This window comes from Balaenoptera acutorostrata, chromosome 5 (assembly GCF_949987535.1).
Source record: "Balaenoptera acutorostrata chromosome 5, mBalAcu1.1, whole genome shotgun sequence".
Classification (NCBI taxonomy): domain Eukaryota; kingdom Metazoa; phylum Chordata; class Mammalia; order Artiodactyla; family Balaenopteridae; genus Balaenoptera; species Balaenoptera acutorostrata.
The window spans coordinates 90143976-90165947 of record NC_080068.1 but is presented as its reverse complement, the minus strand read 5'-3'; the positions used below and the strand labels follow the sequence as shown (position 1 = coordinate 90165947).

General features: G+C 40.2%; 1 long non-coding RNA gene across 1 annotated transcript in view; it reads left to right on the top strand.

Moving 5' to 3' along the window:
• LOC103009836 (uncharacterized) overlaps window positions 1-20266 on the top strand; it is a 156642-nt gene extending 136376 nt beyond the window's left edge. The window contains exons 4-5 of the long non-coding RNA XR_449834.1: window positions 11001-11098; window positions 20229-20266. This is a non-coding gene — a long non-coding RNA (uncharacterized LOC103009836). The remainder of the gene's footprint in view (window positions 1-11000; window positions 11099-20228) is intronic.
• Window positions 20267-21972: the final 1706 nt, after the last annotated feature.

Genomic DNA, 21972 nt, shown 5'->3' with positions numbered 1-21972 from the left:
ACCTTGGTTGTAGGTTCTTCCCTTTCATCACTTTAAATATAATGTGCCACTCCCTTCTGGCTTGTAGACTTTCTGCTGAGAAATCAGCTGTTAACCTTATGGGAGTTCACTTGTATGTCATTCTTCCCTTGTTGCTTTTAATAATTTTTCTTTGTCTTTAATTTTGTCAATTTGATTACTATATATCTTGGCATGTTTCTCCCTGGGTTTATCCACCCTGGGACTTTCTGCACTTCCTGGACCAGGGTGGCTATTTCCTTTCCCATGTGAGGGAAATGTTCAACTATAATCTCTTCAAATATTTTCTTGGGTCCTTTCTCTCTCTCTTCTCCTTCTCAAACCCCTATAATGCGAATGTTGGTGCATTTAATGTTGTCCCAGAGGTCTCTTAGGCTGTCTTCATTTCTTTTCATTCTTTTTTCTTTATCCTGTTCCACGGCAGTGAATTCCACCATTCTGTCTTCCAGGTCACTTACCTGTTCTTCTGCCTCAGTTACTCTACAATTGATTCCTTCTAGTGTATTTTTCATTTCAATTATTGTATTGTTCATCTCTCTTTGTTTGTTCTTTAATTCTTCTAGGTGTTTGTTCTTTAATTCTTCTAGGTCTTTGTTAAACATTTCTTGCATCGTCTCCATCTTTGACTCTATTCTTTTTCCGAGGTCCTGGATCAACTCCACTATCATTATTCTGAATTATTTTTCTGGAAGGTTGCCTATCTTGCCTATCTCTGCTTCATTTAATTGTTTTTCTGGGGTTTTATCTTGTTCCTTCATCTGGTACCTAGTGCCCTGCCTTTTCATTTTGTCTATCTTTCCGTGAATGTGGTTTTCAGTCCACAGGTTGCAGGATTTTAGTTCTTCTTGCTTCTGCTGTCTGCCCTCTCAAAAATAAATACAAATGTTTACTGTCTGAAGATTAAATGGGATTATATTCCCAAACAGAACCCAGAACACAACTGGTCCTGAACAATTGTGAGTTCCATTTTCACCTTCCTTTGGGTCAATATGTTTAGTGTTGATGGTAGTATTAATGGAATTTATAAAGCACATTCAAGTGATTTGTAGCACTGACTTGCTCATTTATTATTTCTTTGCTTTTTTATAGCTGCTTTAGAGGAATTGTGCCTCAGGACCCTAAATACAGTAAATATTTGAAAGACTGAAAACAGCTTCATGAGAAGCTTGAAAAATAACAGTTTATTTCATTTGCATGTTTTGTAGACTTTGCTGTAACTTCAGAAACTCTGCCCTTATTCTTCCCTGTTCACTATAAAAACTCAACTTATACTTTCAGCATTTTGAATATGACAGAGCTTTAAACATGAGCCTTATGAGTGCTGATCAGTGGACAAGGATACTTTGGAATGTGATTTGTGTGTCTAGAACTACTCTGCTTATTTTCTTCCTTAATAACTACGTCACTCTTTGGAAATAAATGATCATTTTCAAAGAAACATGCAGACACTCAGGCCCTTGGGGAACTCTTTTAGTGACTGAAGAAAAATAGACTAAATGTGTAGATGTTGGTTCCAGCCTAATTCATCTGCTCTGAGGTTCCCTTTGGATATTCAAGTTGCTTAGGAAGCAGGATAACTTATTATTACAAGAACAGAACTGAGTTCAAACTCTTTTTCATCATTCACTAGCTGTGTGACCTCAGGCAAGTTATTTAACCTCTCTGAATCTCAGTTCTCTTATCAGAGGGTAAGTCTGAGAATTTTGTAAAACAGTCTATAAAGTGTCTTGTAGAGTGCCTGGTTCATAATTTATTCTCAATCAATTGGTGACACAGGTACCATTGAGGATAAATTTTCATTCTGTTCTGCTAAATCAATTGTATTTACTTTCTTTCCTACCAAAGATATGGATGGAATAAAAGCATAATAATGACAAAAACCAAACCGTTTGAGGACAGGGATAGTGTTTAATTAACTTGCCCTCCTGTGGTTGGTAGAGTGCTCTGAACAGAGAACAAAATATGTGCCCATTTCATGGTAGATGATGTATCTAGAACTCATGGATGGATCTTTAGGACTGATTGAAAAAAAATTCTGGAGTTTTAGGCAGTTGTACAATAGGTTCCAGACAAATTCCACAATATCACAGGGTGTGGTTAAGGAACAGGCTTTTGGGGGGACATTTACAAAACCAGGGTTAGTAAGAAAAGAAAGTACACAGTCCTAAAATCTTGCATTATCCCCAAGGAAAGGTGATCTAGGACCAGGGTACTCTGCCGAACAAACTGTGGGAATAAATTTCGGGGCAGGAAACATGTCCCCCTATTACTACGCTTTCTTATAATGTGCCATGTCTGAAGGTTTGTGTCCCCTCAAAATTCCCATGTTGAAATCCTAATGCCTAGTGTGATAGGACTAGGAGTTAGAACTTTGGGAGGTGCTTTGGTCATGAGGATGGAGCCCACATGAACACAATTAGTGTCCTTTTAAAGAGACCGCACAGATATCCCTCACTCCTTCTACTATGTGAATACACATAGGTACCAAGGAGAGGGCTCCTCCAGAACCTGACCATGCTGGTGCCTTGATCTTGGACTTCCAGTCTCCAGGCTGTGAAAAATAAATTTCTGTTGTTTATAATCTACCCAGTCTGGGGTATTTTGTTATAGCAGCTCAAACAGACTAAGACAGGAAATCTAACATGGGAAAGGGGCCTTGTCAAGTGGGTGTGGTGTGGAGGGAAAAGACAAATATGCTACTTGGAATCCAGATACTCTGGATTTGGGTGCTGCCGTTACAGGGGCTGTCTGGGAAAACTAGCTTCCCAGAACCAATAGACTTTGGGACCTGTGGTCATTGCTGGTTCTCCTGCTGGGGAAGGAAATCCCCAGTCCCACTGGCAGTTGAGTTAAGGAGAAGCTCTTCTTGCTGGTGGAAGGAGTAAGCCCTAGTGCTAGCTAGCTCCTTGTTCAGACAATTCAGAGAGAACCCCTAGAGTCATTTTTAGATAATCTTATTTATAATATCACATAAATTATTTTAAGAATAACAATAGCTCTATTGTTGCTTTGATAATATTAATATTTTGTTTCCTCTTTTTTCTTTAGTTTTTTAATTGAAGCATAGTTAATTAAATGTTGTGCTCATTTCAGGTGTACAGCAAAGTGATTCAGTTATAATATATATATATATATATATATATATATATATATATATATATATATTATAGTTTCTTCTTAACTGCTTCTGTTTCTTAAGTTCTACTTTCTCTGAAATCTTTGCCAAGAACTACTATTTCCTATGTTCCTACTTTTTATCTGTCACTTGACATCAAATTCTCCCAAAAACCTTGAACGGTAGACATTAAGTCCATTTTTCAGATGAGGAAATGAGTAGCACAGAATTGAAACAATTTGCCAAAGTCCTCAGCTCCAGTACCTAGTCAGGTTGGAACTGAAGCCTAGGTCTCTGCTTCCAGAGGTTGAGCTCTGTCTATCTGCTAGATGCTTCCCTAGAGATATTGAAGAGGGAGGAAGGGTTGTGCCTTTGTTGTCTTTTCCTTTTGCCAAGAAAGCAACAGGATGCACTGGTTTTCTCCTACCTCCTTAAGGCTCAGAGGAGTAGGGATCCTTGACGCACTTAGCAGTCAACACCAGGAATGCTAGTCCTCTGGCTTGACCAAAAAGGAAGCGATTATGTCCACTCTACCCTCATGCCACACAGACTAGCAGGAGTGTGTGGATTGGAATGTTACGGATATCAGCCAGAATTATTCATGCACATCTACAGCCCTGCTAGTAATTCACTAACAGTCCATTTGATTCAGTTGGTCAACCAAATTAGCCAGAGCATGCTACCTGCCATATTGGTTTCCATAGTCATTAATGAGAAAAAAAAATTTAAAAAAATTGGATACCTGGAAAGCATGCCAAAAAAAGTGAACATCACCATTTTAATTTAGCTCGAGTGTTGTCATAAAGAATGTCTATTATTTTAGCCCAATCTATTTTTCCGGTGGAATTTCGAATTGTATCCTTCCCTGAACATTTATCATGTCTTATGATATCGGACACTGTACCCGAACTCTTGCAATTGCTGCAAAGCCTTAACTTATTATTAAAAAGGCCTGTCACTTAAATGGGAACCTTTAGCTGGTAGTTAGAGGGAAAAACAAGGTGACCAAAAGACACATTTGGGGCTGAAAAAGACTTACATGTTGGCAAAATTCCACTCTGTTCTAACAAATTATTGTGATACACAGCGGAGAGAGAGAGACAGAGACAGAGAGAAGAATTTAGTTTCATCAATGTATCTGAGACACTTGAATATGCAAAGGCAGAGATAAGAAACTTAGTCTCTCCGTCCTCCGTCAATAGCTTGTCGATTGCATGAGCTGTTCACTAATGAGCCACCTTCGAGAAGGCCAGCACCAAAAAGTTTCTATCCCCAAATGTGCTGACATGTTTAAAATGGAATGTGTATTTGCAAGAACATCCGCATGTGAAACTGGGGATAAAACTCTTTGGAACCTTTGACTTATTTCTTGGGCTCACAGTTATATATTATTCATGTTGATACTTAACTGCAAGGTCTATTCACATCACAAACATGGAAGAGGCAGAGTTCAAAAGAATGCTGGAAGTTCATTGCCACAAATGAGTGTTTTTCTAAGGGGAGAATTTTTTACTCAGTTTTTCTGACTTGTGCTCTGCCTGGAAATGAGATGGGCAGGGGATTTCCTCAAAACCTAAGAGCTTGGCAAGATCATCGTTCTAGAAATTATGAGAGAGACAAGTCACCATCTTTTTGGGTTGAAGAATTAAATTGGCAGCATTATGACTGTAGCTGCTACAGCATAAAATAACATGTTGATTCCTCCAGAATGTAAAAAGTAAAGCTAAAATGTACACACACATACACACATATTAATGAAGCACTCACATGGCAGGGTCACTTTTGGAATCTGTATGTGATTCTCAGAGCTGAGGAAGGGAACCACTTTGTTAACAACTTTTTAGCTATCTGGGGCTCTCCCAGGTTCCTTAGGTGCTGGGCTAGGAGTAACGAGTCTCCCAACTTGAGTGTAGCCCAAGTGAAGTTTGCCATAAATTACACTTTAACTTTCATTTCTAATTAATGTCTAATATAAAAGGCACACTATTATATAGATATTAGAGTGCCAGGCACTGATCTAATCATTTCACATTTATAAACTAATTTAGTTCTTAGAATAGCGCTGTGAGGGAGGTATCATCTCTGTCGTCTTACAGATGAGAAAACTGGATTCTAGAGAAGACAATTGTTTCCTTCCCAAATCACAGTTCCAGCTCAAGGCCTCCTGGAATGCTCAGCCCACTTTTTATACTTTTTTCTGCAATTCTCACTTTAGATCCTTATAATTGACCATCACTTTCCCTCAAGTTGCATAAAAATTCCATTAAGGTATTAGGTCTTTTTCTGGTTTCCAGTGAAAGAGAGACATAACTCAAACTACTTTGAGTGAAAATGAGATTTTTTTCCTTCAGTTCATAGAACTGCAATATTCAGGTGTGGAGCCAGGCCTAGCTTTAGACTTAGTCCCTGTTTCCAGATGTCCCAGGGACATTGTCCGGATGCTATCTCCAGCTCTCAGACCCACCTTCCTCTGTGGTGGCTTCATTCTCAGGCAGCCTGTGTTTCATAGGTGGTGGATAATGTCTTACATTCTCCCAGCTGAGCAATGCTACCAGAACTTGCTGCAAATTAATATTGTCTTAGTAGTTCCTTCCCTCTACAATTTCAGTTGAGATAGGGATAGGAACCTGATACTGGAAGGTTGTTGCTGATGTTGTTGTATTCTGAAACTCCATTTGTAACAAGCCCTTTAAATTCAACCAATTTATTTGCTGCTAATGAAATTAAGACAGGAAGAAGAGGTCTGGTGGAGTGGGCAAAAAATCTGGATTTGGGGGTCAGCATAGTTTTAAGTCTCATTTCTTATATATGCAATTTTGGAAAAGTCTTGCTATATAAACGGAGTCATAATAGATGGGTCAGATTAGTGATCCTTCAAGTCCTTTCCAGCTGTTAAAATCCATGACCAGATGGCTTTACTAGAGGATCATGGCTATTTGATGAAAACATTTCGAACTCTCCCCTAAACCTTTCCCCTTGACGTTTGGGTTCCCAATCCCATATGAGATACAAAATCCTAGGCATTCTTTCCAGTTAAGAATAAAAGGAAGATTGCTGGTGGGTTTCAGTAGGGGCTAAAGTCTGGAGATTTCTCTCTGGGGTTGAGAGAAAGTATTTTGGCCAAGTCTGGGAGAAAGACAATGAAGAAAAAAATAACAAAATGGTTAAGGGGGCATTGGGGTCTCACTCTAATTTGTTACCATCATTACCTTTTGTCTAAAGGCTGAGTCCTCCATTATCTGATCTATTTTTCTTATTGGATTAAAGTAGGGTGGGGAATCATCCTGGATGGGGCACAGATGTCAGGGGCCTTGATCATATTTGTATTCTGGAGACCTAACACCTCTAAGCTGAAGTGAGGATAACCTAAGCCAGGTGGCCAGTCTGAAGCTGCAGGGATCAACTCTCTGACTTTTGTTTTCCTAAACTCCAAGGGGCCCCTTCTCCATCCCTTGCCTTTGGCCCACTCATTCTTCAGTTAAGCTTGTACCTTTCATTATGTAAAATTCATTTTGATTTACTTGCTTGTTTATACCAAATCATTGTGTCTTTCAGGCATCTTTTGCATATATTACATCTCTTAGTGTTGACTTTATAGTTTAATTCTCAGAATTCAGGCTGTACGTTGCAATTATCCTTATTTATTTCTGTTATTTGTGAAGAGATTTTGATCGTCACTTTCCTCTAAGAATTCATGATTGATTCACGGAAAGAAAAAATATTAACCTGTGTTTGTTTTGGAATTGTCCCTCTCTGCTGCCTCTTTGCTAAAGAGAATTTTACTCCCACGTTTACCCTCTGCTCTTCGTAGTGGGTTCTGCTGTTGCTAGGTTTGTTCCTTAGGTTGCTATGGTATTAAAATCACCTTTGGACTCATGCCATCCTGGTTAGACTTCGCTTCTTGATTGATAAAATGAGAACTTGGAGATGAGAACTCTGAAAGCTTTCTTTCTTCTAGTCTCAAGAAATAACATTTCTATGGTTCTTCTCCTTGGGCTGGGTTTCATGACATCATGGGGACTGGACTTTATAATAGAAGGATTTACAATGATATTTTAATGGGTCATTTAAAGAATGAGAGGGTCTCATTCTTGTAATCAGTTACCAAGTGCTTTTTAAAAAATGTCTGGAGCCGAAACTACACTGCACAAGATGAGTCTGTGTGTGTGTGTGTGTGTGTGTAGGGTGTGCGTGTGCGTGTGTGTCTGTGTGTGTGTGTAGGGTGTGTATGTGTGTGTGTCTGTGTGTGTGTGTATGTGTGAAGGGTGTGTGTGTGTGTGTGTAGGATGTGTGTGTCGGGGGTACAAAACATACTGTTAATTGAGAGTTTATGGGAGTTGCTTTTCTTTTTTCCGACTAGTTGCATCTAGTAGTCATGCTCCAATAAACTTTGGTCTGGTAAATAGAATGACAGTGATTTTATTGAAGTGAATTGGTTCATTTTCAGAGAGCCCCAAAGGATAACATTAAAGTGATGTGAAAGGAATTGTTTTAACTGTTAATTAAAACAAAACAAACAAAAAAAGTTCTTCTTACGTGGGAAAATTTACTGACATTTGTTTTTCTTTTCTGTGGAAGGATTTTTATAGATTGTGCATTCAGAAAATTGGCAATGTTTGTAAGAATGCATTGCAATCCTACAGTAACATATATAACCAAAAAGCCATTATTTTAACACTATTTTTAAATGATGCTGGAAGAATATTAGGTTAATTTCATAATGGCTGTAGCATCCTCTGTGCAGAAGAGGAAATGCCAGCTCCAAAAATTACTGCTGCAACATGGAAGCAGCTTATTAAAACTGTCACGGGACAAGAAAGCTGTACATCAATGGGTGGTATTAAAAGCAAACCTTGACAGTGATACAAAAAAGTACATTCATTCAAAAGAACACACACAACTTCTTTCTTGTGTTGATAACATAAGAAGTAGGAGAACTCACTGGCAAATCCAAGAGCCACTAAGGCAGTCCGTGTTTCATGAAGGGCCAGGCAAGCTCAGCCTGCTTGTGGCCGGCTTGTTTTTCCATGAGACTTTCCACCCTGGCTGGGAAGCACCGTGCAACTGCCTTCCTCTCCCTGCCCCTCAGTTCCCCTGTTTATAGGACTGGACCAGCAGTCCTCTCCTGGTGTTGAGAACTTGTGAGGCTTACTTGATGTTTCCGGAGACCTGTGACATCTTTGGGTGTAAGACAGCATCATCAATAGGCAATATTATTACTTTAGGTGTGCACCTTGAATGGTCCTGAAATTCAGAATGCTTTGCAGAGTTGTGTGCTGACAGGTAGCCCTTTCCTGATAGGGGAGCAAGTAAAATGCAAAGTGGTTTGGGAGACCACAGTGAGATGGGCAATGTCAATATATTCACCCTCCAAATAGATGCCAGAATGAGAGAGGATACATTTAGATTTTATTCTCTGTATGTTGCTCTTAGATTGCCTTTTAGAGGGAATCAGCAAGTTGCCTTTAGGTAAATATTTTGAAGGTTTACAATTGTTGCTTAAAATTTTTTGGTTGGAAGTGAGCACAGTGCTTAATGAAATTCACCTGGTATCTCATTAGTTCATTAAAGGGCGGGGAATTAACATTCCACAGAGACCTATTAAGAGAAGTAATTTTATTAAAATCTTCATTATTATTTTAAGGCAAATAAATTAATATTCTTATTTGTGAAGTGTTCCCTCTCCCTCCTCAGGATGCTGCATTGACAATTAAAACATAATAAAGATGATTAATAATGAATAAACATAAAATTAAAATATCATAAAATACGCAATTAAAAAACACTAAAAATTCTAGCTGAGCGGAATCTTTAGAAAAGGCTAATCATGACTGGAAGAGAAGTGCTTCTGGAAGATGATGTTGCAAAGCATTATTTAGCCATGGAGAGTTTTTAAAACATGCCTGATTCATGACTTAGGGATAATGATGTGAATCTTGTTAGACCCTTGATGCCCAAAATGAGAAAACCAAAGGGACCTGGATCATGCCCATATACATAATTTGACATTCTACTTACTTCTGTGTCATAAAAAAAGCCCATCTCATACCCAGAAGAAAGTGGCCAGGTATGTTGTCAAGCATGTACCACAGATAATCGTAAATTTCAATATTATTTTATTAAATTTAATACTGTTTATGTGAGTATTGACATACATGCATTATTCAAAATAGTTCTCTAAGAGCTGGACTGGATAATCTTTAAAGTCCTTTTCTGCTTCAAAATTCTACCCCGTCCTGGGAAGTAGGGGGCTGTGGTGTAACAGAAGAGCACTGAACAATGATTTAAGACATCTGGGTCTGATGGTTTTGTTTTCCAGAACCTCAGTTTTCTTATCTGTAAAATGGAGAGTGTAATCTCTTCTTCACTGGATTGTTGAGAGGAACAAATAAAACATGTATGTGAAGATGCTTTAAAGGTATAAATTTTTAGAAACAATACAAATACTTTGCTTTTGCTGATAAGACACTCAGATCAATGTCTAATGTTTTTAGGCCCCATAGCTTTGGATGATCTTTTGGAAGAGCAAGTTGATTCCATCTCCTGTCCTGATTTCTGATTTTCAGTTTCTTTTTTTAATAACTGATATTTCACAAAATATATTGACTTCAGTTCTTGACAATCTCACATCTTTTCTGAAAAGAGACAGGTTGGAAATAAATAAAAAGTTAAAATGCTGTTTTCATTGTTTTAGGAGGAGGATTTGACCCATGGAAAATCTTAATAATAACCCACCATGGTGGGAAATTTTAAGTCTTTCTATTAGAAATGGATTCTTTTGTGTCTTTAAAGGTGCTCTGATTTTCAAGATGCTGCTAGTAAAACGCCCGGGGAGGGGAAAACATTTAAATACTTGCCTATACCTTATATACGTCAGAGGGGGGAAGTTCACTTTCTAACTGAACACGTAGCTGAGAGTGAGGCTATGGGGATGGGGAAGATAATAGCCACTGTGCTAGGTGTTATGTGAAGCGTGGTCCATAACTTGTTCCCCGTCATTGTTCAGATACTGACATGTTGGCATTGTTTGCCTTCTGGTACACACGTGGAAATGGAGGCGCAGAGGAGTTAACTTACTCAGTTTACACGGATGTAAGATCACAAGGCTGGTCAGCCTAGAAGCTGGGATCCAGAGTAGACATTAGAGAGGAGGGCTTTCCACCACGAAGGAGAAAGAGGCGCTGGCCGAACCTGCATCACAAGTTTGCCTGGGAGATCGCTGTCCTTCTCGTCTGATGTAGAAGGGGAGACCCTGTGGGCAGGGGACACACATGCTTTTCTAGATAGTGTTTCCAGGGGTGTTAGGTGGTGTCTGTACTCCTCCCTCATGATGGTGACATTTGCTGCTTCGTTCAAGAGAAAGGATAAAATAGCTTGTTACTCCTTTAGCTATTGTCTCTACTCAATACATACAGTAAGAACACAGGATTTTTATGTCAGTTTTCTCATCTGTGAAATAGAAATAACAGTAGCAGCTATCTACTTAGGAGGATTAAATTGGCAATCCATGTAAATGTGAAACCTAATGCCTGCCAAAATTAAGGGTTCAATAATGTTAGCTGGTACTGATGAAATTTTCTCAACTACTGGGAAAAATTAGAGTGCACAAAACTTGGGTTTCCTGTGATTGAACTCACTCTAGCTCATGAATCCTTCCTTGGTCTCTTATAACATATTATGGACTGAAAGTTTATGTCCCCTGAAATATGTTGAAACCCTAACCCATCATCCCTAATGGGATGATTTTAGGAGGTGGGACCTTTGGGAAGTGATTAGGTCATGAGTGTGGAGCCCTTAAGAATGGAACTAGTGCCCTTATGAGACAGGAGAGCTTGCTTGTTTACTCTCTGCTCTCCGCCACGTGCAGATACAAGAAGACAGCCTTCTACAAGCCAGGAAGTTGGCCTTTACCAGGCACTGGATCTATCGGCACCTTTGATCTTGGACTTCCCAACCTCCAGAACTGTGAGAAATAAATGTTCACTACTTATAAGTTACTCAGTCTATGGTATTCAGTTACAGCAACCTGAACAGACTAAACATGGCAGAAAACATAATCCCAAAGTTCTTCTGGTTTAAACCTTAGTGTCCTTGGGGTTGATATTCAGTGAGATTCCTCTTCTCCTCCTCCTTGGGATGGCATCTGAGTTAGTGGGAAGGAGTTTTGCCTGGACGGTTCCTTTCCTGAGTTTCTGCTGGCGACTACTTTCCGTATCATCACTGGGTTGGTCCCCACTGTGGGAGTTGTTCAAGGCTGGTGGCAGCAAGTGCAGGGGGACTGAAAGGCATACACTGTCCCCATCTGGGCTGGTTTAATGTTGGGATTCATAGCTGGAATGGTGGTCTTGGATTATGGAGGGCACGCACGCCCCCATCCCCACCCATGCTCCACTGGCATTCAGCTTTCCTTCTGCTCCCTGGGGAGGAGGGGCTGTCACTTCCCCCTTTGGGCTCTGCCAGCCCAAGGGCCCACTTTCTGGACTGCTGTCCAGAGCAGTGTACCAGCACGATGTCTCTGCCGGCCTCTGTGCCTCTCCATTCAGTGGCCCAGAATCATACTGAGTGCCCTTCAGTGCCACCAGAGCATAAGGAATGGGGTGGGGTCCCTTCTTTGGACAAGAAACACCTCAATCTGGTTCCCTCACACTCCACTGAGGGGGATTAATTTGTAAAGCTCCCGTTTTCAGCCATCTTCAAATGAAATGGGAACGCCATTCTCCTTATTTTGAAATCACCCACACCTCAGGCGAGGTGATCTTGACACCCCTCCCCCGCCACGTCCAGGAACCCCCGGCTGATACAGCTTATATTCCTCTTCCCCTGGCGTCTCCACTCTGCTCTTCCCCAGACTCACTGCTGTATTTTTTCCGGGCGTGGCTGCAGAAATGAGGTGCACTGGACTGTGTCTGCATTTGGGGTCACAGTCTCTCTGTCAAAACCACCTTGTCTCCCTGAAGGGGCGTGTCTGGCCCACTGGAGTGAGGTGTTTCTTTGAGTGTCAAGCCTGAAGAATGGAATCTCTTTCTCCTTTTTCTTGGCCTGCCACCGTTTACCGGATGCTTGCCACACTCCAGGCTTGGAGCTCTGTACCTCCTGGGTAGCCTGGAGGTAAATCCTGAGAGCTCGTCCTGAGAAGTAGGCATGGGGACTTGGCCACTTTTACAGAGGATGGGGCTGAGGCTCAGAAAAGAGATGCTACAGGGTCAGACCAGGAAGTGGGGGGCTAAGGACTCTCAGCCTGAGGAATCGGGCTCCAGCAGCTCAAAGAACAATTGGGAAGCTGAATGTTTCATTCTGGAAAGCACTGGACTGTATGCGTACCCAGCTCTCTCTCTGTCTCTGTCTCTCTGTCTATCTCTCTCTCTCTCTTCATCTCGCTGCTTCTTTCTCTCTTGCCTTCATGAGGAAGATTCTGCCCTGAAGCCACTCTTGCTTCCCACCCAATGTCTTATTGTGTTGCTTTTTCTTTCTGGATTCTCTCTATCTGGAAAGCTCAACTCATTTTTCCAGTGCTCGTATTTAAAAGGTTACCTTCTCTATCACATCACCCACATGCCCTCCTTGGAGAATGAATTGCTTGCTCATTTTGTGCCTGCATAAGGCATTGTGTGTCTAACTTATTATAGAACCTGTGCTGTGGTCGGCAGATCTCTCTTCTTCTGACAGTCTTTCCCCAGGTTAGAACCATTTTGAAACTTATATGTAGTTTATAATCAATATGTGCATTTAAAGTTGCATTTTCCCTCCCCTTTCCTTTCTCAGTGTGATTTGCATGTTTTCCAATTGATGACATTTTAGGATTAGGAAATATGGTCGACACTTACCTTTTACTCTTGCCTGGTGTGTGAACTCAGGACTTCTCACAGAGGTGGAATTTTTTCTTCTTTTTAGTCCCAAGTACTTGGTAATTTGTCTTGCACGTAATAAGCTGTTGAATAAATGAATACATAAATGAATAAATGATGTACCATAAAAACAATGTTATTATGATCAATGAAATACATTTAACGTATGGCTTCATAGGGTATCGGACATTTGCTTGTAAGTTTTCTTTCAAAACTCTGTGACTCGGAATTTTTATTTCAGAGAACCAGACACATTTTCACTAAATGTTTGACTCTCCATATGCAGCTGCCACTTCCTGACTGTATAACTATGTCAGCCAGTTGAACTTTGGTTTCCTTATCTGAAAAGGTGGGATAATAGTAATTATCTACTTCAGAGATTTGGAAAGATTTTTATAAAGTAAGTACCTTGCCTGTGTGAGATACCTCTTTGGGAATTGCTATAATCTTCACATGTCAGAGAGCTAACCCAGGTTGCTAATTAATCATTGATGCTCTCAGTCTGGAGTACTAATGGTTGCTGACACAGCAGTTCCCTTTTCTTCTCTCTAGCATAACTTATTTTTAGATATTCACCCCTCCCCATGCAGCCATAGGCTTTAGCCTAAGCTGATCACCCCTATAAGAGCAGCAAGGGGATATCCATTTGCTTTATGAGGAATGTGTTAGGAAAAGATGTGGAATCCAATCAATGGGATGTGAGGGGAAAAGACTCTGAGAGCTTCTTGGAAAAGTTTCATTGCTGGTAAAGAAGAGCTGCAGACTCTGACTCTAAGAATTATGTTTGCTCCAGTTCAGTGGGAAAACTATAGTCAGGGGATTACAAGCCTCATTAATAGTAATATAGAGCATGCATTCTTCAAAAATAAATGAAGGGCACATATATAAATAAAGCAGAGAGAGCCACAGTGAGCGTTTGTCTCTCTTCTTCCTGTGGGCATTATAATCTAGACTTGACAGTTGCCTCAGTCATGGTGCTGCCATTCAGAGTTCATACTGATAGTGAGGATTCTGTGAAGCCAAGGGTTGGAGGGAACATGGACCCGTGATGACATTTTGAGCTTCTGAATTGCCCAACCCAAAAGCCTACCTACCCTGGATTACCAATTATGTCAGAAAATACATTATCGGATTATTTAAGCCAGGTTGAGTTCCTATTTCTGTTGCCTACAGCCATCAGCAGCCATCTTCACTCTTATATATCCCAATTGCTATTATCCTCCCCAATAAGCAATTTATCTCTTGCATTTTTTTTCTTTTTTTTTGCTATCTCTCTGCAATGCTAATATTCTCATCCAGGAAGGACTCTCTACTTTTTGTAGTGTTAATAACTTTTCTGCAAACCTCTTTGTTAATTAGTTTTGCTTGGCTCTGTTTCTAAGGCAGTTCTCAGTTTTTCCAGGCACTCTGGTGGTTCTCAACTCAGTGGAGTCCTGGCAGTGTGGAGGACACATGGCTGTTCATTGCCCAGAAGACTCATATTTTGGCTGCATGCTACCTGGTGAATTTCATCTTTTTTTCATTAATTTGTTAATTTCCAAAAAATATGTATAGAACAGCTATGGGGTAGACACTAGGTCAGGCTCTGGGGGTACAATAGTGAACAAATGGAAAGATCCTTACCTGAAGAGTTGTGAGAATTTTTATGGCCGATATGGAAAAGGATGGGCTCTGAGAAAGTTTAAGAGAAGAGGAAGCATGTCATTTGCTCTTGACTGATGCTATCTCAAGATGAACCAAGAGTTTTAAAATTATTCCTAAAATTAGAAAGAATGGCTTAGGTGAGCAGTCATCTTTCTCTAGATGAAGGCTAAACTCATGTTCTCTTTCCTAAATCTTATGGAGAAAAACACTTCTCCAGTATTAATGCTTCCAAACAAATGCAGGAACTGGAAACCAGCAGGAGGCAAGTGTTGGTGTTGCGATGACTTATAGGATGTAGGAACGCCAGGTGAGGAGTTAGGGACTGGGACAGTCCTCGCAGGTTTCCAATAAGCTAATGCTTTGAGGTAAGCGTCTGGTTCTTTCTGGGTATTATATCTTGAAGCGTGTAGAACTGGATGTTGCCCAAGCTCACTCTGACCTCTTGCACTATGAAATTTTATCATTATGATTAATAAAGCCTAGAATCAATCATGAGGCAATTAACAAATACCCCCAAGATTCACCTTTGGCAAATATAAGGATTTAATTGATAAATAGCTAGAGACATTATTTTTACTGATCAAAATGAGGAGCACTGAATTTTTATAAATTTGGACAAGTTATTTTGGGTGCCAAAGCCCAGGTTTTTAGCAATGGTGATCCAAGCTCATACAGATTCTCAAATAACAATTCACCTCCTCTTTTGGGTGGTGGCAGATCACAAATCAGTGCTGATTGGCCATTTTCTTGTTTCTGAGGAGCTTTCTGGCCAGGTTTCAGGGAAGGAAATGTCTACAACCGGTAAGACCTTCAGTTATGGGCCTGTGGATCCTATTACTTTCTCTGTACTCAGTTATTTGTGCATTCTGATGTTTTAAGCCTCTTGGGCATGGCTGTTAAGAGGTGGCATGAGTGTCATCTTCCCAAGTTCTGCCCATCAAGCCATGAACACATATCCATTGACAGCCTGTCCATGTAATGAATTGTCCAAACTGGGGACACTGGAGAGTGAATGAGGACACTATTAATAGTTATGCTGGAGAATAGGGGTAAACTTGGACTGGCTTGAACAAACTGGGCCTTATGCATACCCTATCCATTGAGCACCAGCTATTTAGAAGTGGGGAGATTATATATAATATGGAGACACAGAGACCCACCCAGGTCACGACTCTCACCCAGGTACCATCATCCCCGCTAGCCAACACAGTGGTCTCCAAATACCCCTGCACTCCACCTCCAACAGTCTATGAGATCTTTATAAACCCCTTTAAATGTCTGATTCACTTGCTTTGTTTGAAATAACAAAAGTTGGATGGCTAATTGCTTCATAGGAATTCCCTTCAATTTGTTACTTTGCTAAAAATTAAATAAATAAATGAATCATCCCTGCTTTATCCTGTATTCAATATAATTAATTCTAATCTTTTGCATTTTCATTTTCTCCATGTTTCATTCTATCATTTAAAAGACACAAACAGAAGAGAACTCTTTTAAAATTAGTGGAATAATTGTGCTGCTCATGCTACTTTGTGAAAAGGCTGTTGAAAAAAATACCATGACCCGATCTCACACATTAAATGGTTTAGAAGTGAGACCTTCAAAATTTGATTGAAGGGATCACACTGAGAATTGTTTTTATCTTGGTTTATATGCTTTCTGATGTGTCCTATCTCCCCAGCACACTGCTTTACTCTTGGAAAATATTAAGCACGGATTTTTAGTTAATTAGTTAATATTATGGATAGCTTCATTTTTATATTTCCAACTCATTGTTTCTGGCATTGAAGGGTATCATAAATAAACTTCAGTTTTACAGCAAGTAATCTAACTACTGAGGTAACCTGGAAAGTGCTTCAGTAATTGCTTCTATGCATACAAAACTCGTTACTACCATGGAGGATGAAGAAATTTCAGTGTATTTCAAGGCACCCAAGTTGGAGGAAAGGGCTCTGAATGCCCTGTCTTATAAAATATAATTTTTAGAGTCTGCTTGATCCAAAAATTTCAAGTGTCTCTTACATCCATAAACTCTCTTCTTTCCAAGGGGGCTACCACTCCCTGGTGGTAAGGTATTCATAAAGACATTACATATAGTAATTATAATAACAATAGCACTCTATGTTTGCATAGCAGATTATAATGTACAAAGTAGTTTTGCACACTCATCATCTCATACGACTCTCTCCACAACCATTGAAAAAAGTGTTTTTGGCAGAGAATGTTATGAGTTCATAGCACCCTATTTTCTTTTTCTCCTGGGTAAGCACAAGTTATTTTCCAGGCTTCCTTGGAGTTATGTATGCCCATTCTTGGGCCAATGGAATGGGCAGAACTGAAACATGCTATTTTTAAGCCTGACCCATTAAAAACTCCTGGCCATTCCCCATACTTTGATTTTCCCCCACTAACTAGTTGGTTATAAGGAATCCAGAAGAGGAATTCAATATTCTGGTGTAGGGGTCTGAAAACCATGCCCAGTTGGTCAAACCTGGTCTGCCGTCTGTTTATATATATAAAGTTTTATTGAGACTCAACCACATTGCTTTATTTATATATTGGCAATGGCTGCTTTTATATCAGTACTACAATGGCAGAGTTGAGTAGTTGTAACATATGGCCTGTAATGCTTAAAATATTTGCTATCTGCCCCTTTACAGATAGTAAAGGGGATGACAAATCTACAAGATGGAAGGAGCCTGGATACCTGAATCACTGTGTGGAAGGCTACACTAAACACCCATACTGAACACGATGAATAAGAAATAACCTTCGGTTGTATTAAACCATTAAGGTTTTAATGTGTTTATGTTAGTCATTTCCTATATTTATTAACGTAATTTTCTTACAGTCAATTTATTGATGAAGTAATGAAGCGCAAAGAAGTAAAGTTACCTATTTAAGCTCACAGAGTCAGAAATAAATAGTGGTAGACAATCTAGAAATTGAGCCAACTTCTTAGGTTTTTTAATTCCAGTGCCAGTGTACTTGTCAACATATTTCAGATGTCACTACTGAACATATTATATCAAAAGTGTATAACATAATACCGTAAATTAAACTAAATACCTAAAGTGTAATAAGTCTTTCCTGATCAGGAGTAGTTAATGTACCTCTCAAACCATCCAATAGGTCATAAAAAACCATATTGGAAAAAGGAAAGCTGCAACATCTCATTTTGTAGACTGGTAAAACTGATGCTTAGTGAAGTCCAAAAACAGTAACATAGTTTGTGATAGTCAAGTGGTATAAGGTGATATAAGGTGTTGTGAAGAATTAAAATGAAGTCTTCAAACCATCTTTAGTGCCTTTCTTTCAGGCCATGTCAACAGAAAACAAACAAGCGAAAAAAACACACCAAAAAAGAAGTCAACAAAGAGAACTTTCTTAGTGTTCTCTTTATTAATAAGGCTGAGAAGAAAACCACTGGGCATTCAACTACTGAATGTCTGGATTTCATCATCTTTGAGGAGGGAACTCTGGGATTTGAGGTTTAGTGAGCTTCTTGGTGGTTTGCAGACTTGTTGAGGTCCTGTTATATGGTGAGAAACTTCTGTTGGGTAGATTCCCACTAAAAGTCTAATCTCAAGTGTTATTTCACTCTTTGTCCATCTGGGGCCTACAACCCTCCTCTTTTTCAGAGGAACTCAGAATTGATACTGTGAAGATATTTTTCAGGTGAGGAGTTTTTGAGGCAATGGGTATATTTGAGCAGTAGAGACACAGGTTGTCAGAATGCTGTGTAGAGCTGGCAATAAAAATCATGGACCAAATAATGCAATGAATCCCAGGGCCCTAGAGTAAATAGAGCAAGCTAACTCTATACAAAACAACTTATGTTACTAGTCTTTCATATTGCACAACATGTTAGTGTAATCTGAATAAATCCTAGGGCTCCACATAGCCCAGTCTCACTGCAGGGTCACAGTTAAATGGCTACAGTCCAGAATTCTGAAATAAAATAATTATAATTTTATTTGATTATGTTCAATAATGTCAAAGGAGCTCCACTTTATCATCCATGACAGTATTTCTTAAATTCTTTCCCCACACGCCTCTCATTCTCCTACGTATTTGCTACAGCATCCATCCATGCGTTTTGTTTTCTTTCCTATATTTTAGCTTTCCATGAAATGCTTCTCCACACCCATTTCTGTGGGCCCCAGTTTCTGTCCCTATCCCCCTTTCCTTTGACAACTCTGCAAAATATTTCCTTAATGAGTAGATGAGGATGGGTTGAGCAAAGGAAGGAGGTTATATATACTCATATATTAATTACATTTGCCCCTCCTACATTAGAAAGGTAAGAATGGAGAGAAAATATTTTGAAACAAAGTATAAGTTATAAAATCTTTGCTTAAAACCAACTAGCCTTTGACTGCATATTAAGCAGAAGTCATTAGCTTTATTGGAATGAGAACCAATAAGCCTTGATCATCTTTACTTTCAGGTATATGGCCTTTGCAAGGCCCATTGAAATTACATCAGAGTTGCTTCAGAGCCATTGTTAAACACCCAATGCTTTTCATTTTTGTAAAATAACAAGGTGCTGTGGCTCATTATTAGATACATGCTAAAATATCTACCCACTCATCACCTATTCATCACCCCATCAACCTCATGCATTTACTCTGGCATGGAGACTTAGTCCAGCCAAATGAACCAACTGAGAAAGAACATTTAATCAAGCTAGGCATGTACAAAGCGGCCCTGAACAAATGGTGTTAGAATTGTGTTGCCAATGCCTACTGTCACAGAATACTTGTGGGATGAATAAGACCAACACATTTTGGAGGTGATATTTAGGAACTTTCGCCTTGACAGGCACATAGGTATATACGAGGAAATTGCATCTTTGGAGGTAATCCAGTTTAATGAATTGATGTCTGCAGTAGCTAAGATACCTGAAAAAATTATGGCAAATGGTACATAACAAAAGCTACTTCTTCCTCTTACCAGCCTTAAAGGATCACATAAAAGGACATGGATCTAGTCTTGGAGGCTAGGGGAAGCCTCCCTAGAAAAAGGAACTTGGAAGGTGAGATCTAAAGGCTAAGGAGGAGCTCGCCAGGTTCAGGTGGGAGGTGGTGATGAGGAAGCACAGCGCAATGGTCTGGAGGAGGGAGGAAGAGGACCGAGAGTGGATATGGCCTTGGACCAGAAAATCCAGCAAAGTGACAGGAACTTGGGACCTGTGAACAAGGGCTACTCTTACCAGATGGAATTGTTGTTAGGACTTTGACTTGTCGCCTTAGGGAGCAGGGAGGGAAGGCCAGCGGTCCTCACCTTGGACACCAGCGCTGGTGCCCTGCCGGGCTCCCCGCAGGTGTGGACTAAGGCCTGGCGTGCGGGTCATTTCACACGTGGGTGCTGGGACTCCAGGCCAGACGTTGCCCCTTTGCCCAGGTGGTCAGGCTCTTCGTGTGCGCCACTCTGACCTTGACACAAAATTTCTTCCCTTCCCAGGCTTCTCCAGGAAGGCCACCCTGTAAGTGGGGATTGCTGCTGTTTGTAAAGGATGCGCGGGGTCGGGGGTGGGTGTGGTGCTCATACAGCAGAGCCCAGGGCACCGCATGCCCTTAGACATGTGTTTCTTTTCTTCCCAGGCTTCTTTGAATGTGCCTTCCCGTGTGTTGAATCACAAGTAAGTGCTCTTTCATAGGTCAAAAATGGTTGAATAGCAGGAATTTCATGTGGTTCAGCCTAATGTGCCTTTTCCCTTTGGTTGAAATAGTTTGTAAGATATTTGGTAGTCATATTTAAATGCTGTCTTTGAAATTCCACTTATTGGAGGAAGCACACTGCTTGAGGCTGGAGCGTAATGTGGATTTGAAACCCTGCTTATCCATTTCTTATTGTGTTACTTTGAGGAGGCCGTTCCACTCTCTTTGCCTCAGTTTTCTTATGTAAAATAGGAATTAGGTATTTATAGGAATCAGAGGTTTGGGGGGAAGGATTAAATGCAGGAACCTGTGGGAAAAGCACCTCACCCAGGGTCATCACACAAGTAAAACTCCCCAGAAATGTGCTATTTAGGTCAACCCAGACTGTCGCAATCGGGTCACCCAGAGTACTTTAGAAAGTGATGGACCACACATTGTCCATCAGCACCATTTAGAAGCTACTGAGCTCAGTTCAGTAAAAAGGATGCTTAGCAGTGACCTCTATCTGCTTGTCATTGTGCTCAGGCCTGAGGATGGAGGCAAGTTCTTGCAAGGTGTGTCACTTTTTGGTTTTCCCTTTAGCTTTACAGGGCACTTGCTGGAATTCTTACATGCACATGATTGGTATGTAGGAACCAGGAATCTAGAAAACACATAAAAAAAAATACTAACAAATCCTGCTCGATTTGGTTTTAGAAAGAGGCATTGATTTAAATAGGGAAACTTTTTCTCTCAAGGTTATGTTTGCGAAATATTAGGCCACAAAGCATGGTGCAATGTCATACATTTTACTCATTTATGCATTCCCCAGATGCAGCACCATGTGTGACCTTGCTCAGCTATCCAAACTGTAAAATAAAAGATTACCCAAACATTATCAGGGGTGTATAAGAAATTACATTGCGAGTCATAGCTGATTTTTCAGTTCTTGTTTTACTCTTTCAGCTGAGCAGACAATTTCTTTTTTTTTGGTCTAAAATCCCCTAGATGGCACTAGAGAACCCTGTATTTAAGTGGTTTATACAATAACCCTAAGTAGATGAGGGGAAGTAATTTTTATTTTTCTGCAAATAAACGTTAATAAGAAGTTGAACGGAATGTGGTGCAATGTGCAAGGTTGGCGTTTATGCATTCTGTACTTAAAAGATATACTAGGTGCTCCTTGAAAGTAAAAATTGGTAATTTTTAACTGTGGATGTCTCGGAATTGGGTTTTGGTATTTTAATTAGCGTGAAATTCATTTGGTGTAGACAAAAAGACTTGTAGAAACAGCAGAGATCCTGAGGCTGATTCTTGACCCCAATGACATTCGTCTCAGAGCCATATAACACAGTATCAACATCTCCTAGGATGGGAGAGAGTGGGTTTACCTGGGGGCCCTGAACCCAATGGCCCAGGAGATGCACAGGTGAGATGAGTGAAGAGGCCTGGCTGTAAGAGTGGGACGTGGTGGCACACGTGGCAGAACCACACAGCTACCGGGCACACGGACCAGTAAAAAACAGCATTCCTGTAGGTCCAGGGTGGCCCATAGCTGTGAGCTGACAATTTTTGTAAATTTTATCCTGATAGTTTTCAGGTCATAAATCTAAGGCTGAGATAATGATTGACCTCACCCAAGGTCGCAAAGTTATTCAGTGATAGAGTTAGGCTTCAGTTTCTCTGACTCTGCCCTCTCCCCCTTATA